This window comes from Alosa pseudoharengus, unplaced genomic scaffold (assembly GCF_046254945.1).
Source record: "Alosa pseudoharengus isolate Yale_2024_CS ecotype anadromous, Long Island Sound unplaced genomic scaffold, YU_APseudo_1.1 YU_APseudo_1.1_scf_10, whole genome shotgun sequence".
NCBI classification, from domain to species: domain Eukaryota; kingdom Metazoa; phylum Chordata; class Actinopteri; order Clupeiformes; family Clupeidae; genus Alosa; species Alosa pseudoharengus.
Genome location: NW_027468565.1, coordinates 29,832,835 through 29,836,847, shown reverse-complemented (window position 1 = coordinate 29,836,847; position 4,013 = coordinate 29,832,835).

Below are 4,013 nucleotides of genomic sequence, written 5' to 3'. Positions count from 1 at the left end.
GTAATAAAAAGGAATATGAAATATTTTAATGAACAAGCCTTCCTCAATGAGCTGTACAACAGCGATATCCACCGCACCTCTGAAATCTCTGATGTTGACCACGCGCTGGACTTCTTCATTAAAACCTTCCTTTCAGTGGCAGATATGCATGCCCCTCTTAAGTTCCGAATAAAGAACAGAACCAACCCCTGGTTCTCGTCGGAGTTATCTGCTTTACTCAAGTCCAGAAATAAAGCCTGGACCATGTGGACCATGCGTGGTTTTACACAGTTGTCCTCATGCTGAAAAGGTTGGCATAGCCTACATGACGTTAATCCCCGAGACAAGAAGAAAGCAAAGAATATATCTTTTTACTAAGGAAAATGACAAAAATAGTAAAGCACTATAGTAACAAATAGTAACGTGATTTAGACAAGTAACTTTAATCTGATTACTGGTTTGTAAATAGTAGCACGTTAGATTACTCGTTACCGAAAAAAGTGGTCAAAATAGACCTGGCTGGTTACTGGCATCACTGGTCACAAATGACATAATATCTGCCCTTGACAGTAGAAAACATTGTGCTGCCCTCTTTGTAGATTTGTCAAAAGCATTCGATACCGTCGATCATACTTTACTCCTACAAAAACTAAAAGACATAGGTTTTGATTCTGCTAGTAACTGGTTTCAAAACTATTTCTCAGATAGATTTCAATGTGTTAAATCAGGTAATGTATAGTCTGACTTTCTACATATAAGAAAGGGTGTCCCTCAAGGCTCTGTTTTAGGTCTGGTCCTTTTTACCATTTACATTAATGAAATAGCTTCCTCTCTGAAAAACTGTCATGTCCATCTCTATGCCGATGATACCATAATATACTGTATTGCTGACTCTATCAAACTTGCCATGACAAATCTGCAACAATTCTTTACTGCTCTACAGGAAGCCCGGACTGATCTTAAATTGGTTTTAAATGTGGACAAAACAAAATGTATGTTGTTCTCTAGAGCCAGAAGCACTGACCCAAATTACCTGCGTCTTCTTACTCTTAAAGGTCATGATATTGAACAGGTCTCTGAATATAAGTATCTGGGAATCTGGCTTGATGAAAAACTAAAGTTCTCTTTCCATATAAACTCTCACCAAAAAGCTGAGGCAAAAGATTGGTCTTCTGTACAGAAACAAATTAAGCCTCCCCATGTCTTGCAGAAAAAGGATTGTTGAAGCCGTTTTTATGCCTATGCTGGATTATGGGGATGTAATCTATAGGAACGCTACCCCATCCTCCCTTAAAGCTCTAGACACAGTCTATCACTCTGCTATCAGGTTTGTGATAGGTGCCAAATTTAATACACACCACTGTATCTTATATGACAGTATTGGTTGGGCATCCCTAACAGAAAGACGGACTAGACACTGGATACTGTTCATTTACAAATCCCTTATTGGAGAACTTCCACCTTACATATCTTCTCTGTTAAGCTGGCACTCAGGTCCTCATTTTACTCACTCAAATAACTATCTTCAGCTTAAAGTTCCCAGTGTTCGTTCTGAGTTGGGAAAGTCAGCTTTTTGTTTTCATGCCCCCACCACTTAGCCTGGTGGGCCATCCTATATCATTGAAATGTATAGTCTGGAATCGAACCATTCACCTCGCTTAATCCAAGGGGCGGGCAGAGAATTGTCTTTCAAACTGCCTAGGCATGCAATAGGCCAGCGCTACGACCATATCCGTATCCGGTCAGCAAAACGGCAAATACATCCTTCTTCGAAAGGAATGACTTAAGTGCATTGTGTTGCTCAACTTTCAAAGAAAAGCACAAGTCCAACTTCTCCAAAGTTGACGCCAACGCCGATTCAAACAACCGCTCTTCGTTGGCCATAGCCACCTCCCTTGTTGTTCACCGTCGCAGGACTGTCGTTATCCTGTTAAGCCCGCCTTAAGACTCTCTAAAAAAAATAGAGCGATGTGATTGGATGACGTCCACGGCGTCAGCCAATAGAAATCCCTATGGTTTGATACTAGACGTACAGGCTGAGCAAATGAATTTGCCGCCGCTCGGGTGCGTCTAGATTTCTAGGCTACCCACCACTTGGAACTCAATTCAACGCACATTTAAACTAAATCATTTAGTTTCTTATAGTCAATTCAAATCATTAGTAACAAACCTCCCTGTCCCAGTCTGTAACTGTTTTACCTGATTGTCTGTATTGTATTTTTATTTATTCTTATTTATTTTATCTATTTTTATGGCTGTGATCTCAGTGGTTGCTGTTATTATATTATTGTTTCATGTTGTATCTCGGCTACATTGAAAATGAGGGCTACCCTCAATTGTACACCCGAGAAGGAAAATAAAGGTTTGGAAAAAAAAATAGAAATGTCTGTTCCACTCCATTATAGACAAAATACCAGCTGAGATCATTTGCATTGTTTTTTTTTTACTCAGGGCAGCAGTTTTCAGATTACATTATGTGCTTACATAATTGCAAAAGGGTTCTCCAATGTTTTCTCAGTTAGCCTTTTAAAATGATATCAGATTAGTAAACATAAGCCTTTGCAACATTGGATGAATGGTTGCTGATAATGGGCAATGTTGATATTGCATTAAAGATCAGCTATTTCTTTCGAGAACACTTTTGCAATTATGTAAGCACATAATGAAAACTGCTGCCCTGATTAAAAAAACAATGGAAATGATCACATCTGGTATTCGGTCTATAATGGAGTGGAATGGACATTTCTAAGGATCTCCAAACTTTTGACTGTTAGGTGTGTGTGTGTGTGCGCGCACGCGCGCACACCACACACACACACACACATATACAGTATATAAAGTATTTCCTAACCATTTTGATTGCCACCTAGTGGTAGCTTTGTGTACAGTAACAATCCATATATTCCCACCTCAGTTGAATTGACTTCCATGAGAAGCTGCACAAGGTAGCATCATCACGTGATTATGTGACTGTAAGGCTATGACCTGACAGGAAATGTACACTCACCATAATATGAGCGGGAAACGTGTGTCCCCCGTGAGCTCTCAGCAAAGCCCCTTCCGTGCCAAACCAGCTCATGTGTCTCCCATTAGCCTGCCCCCATCTTCAGAATGCTTAACGACAGACAGCACTTAATACACTTACTTTCTCAAGAATGACTGATTTATTGGCTACTGCATGGGGCAACCAATTAGGCAACAGACATTGCACTCAAGCCATGTGATTTTACCCACCCAAGAGTCGCCATGCTTCCATAAATAGAACAAATCAGTTGTGGCACGAGTGTGCTGTGTGCTGATAGAAGAGTGTGGCGAGATTTCATAGGACTGTTTTTACTGATAAGAGGAGAGTAACTCAGAGGAGGAATGACATGGGAGATGAGATTTCCTAGATGGCGTCTGGATGCAAATTGGTCCTGGTCCCTTTGCATGTCAGACATCCCTTTCCTGTAAACTTCTTTGCATTGCTTTGACAAAAAATACGGTGGAACCCCAACCCCCTCGGTCTGGTGAACGAGGATGATTTGGTTTATTCTCAGACAACAGCTGAATGACTCTCCAAATGTAAGCCATGTGATGGCCATTTAACACAGGCCTCAACGTTTGCTGGGGCATCCTGTCGACCTAGATAAAGAAACGTTAAACCAGGACATTGGACACGTGGACATACATACAGTGATTAACTTTGGATGGACTATTGTTGCTCAGTTGTCAACTCGTGAGATTCAATCTTGAGGTTACGAATGTAAGTCTGAAAATACAATAAAGGGGTATCAGGAGAGCAAGGGTTAACGGTAAACCCATACCCAGAAAGGCCCTTTTGAGGATACTTTGTTCTATTTTGTGGCTCTGTGGATATGCCTAAAAATAGGACACACATGTCCTTTGCGGTTTTCAAATACTGCTAGTCATTATTGTAAAGCTTAAACTTACATGCTACACATATATAAAATTCATCAAATTTTATTTTAAATTCCAATCACTAAAGTAATTGGAAAATGACTCAAAGAAAACTGGAAGCACAACCGGACAAA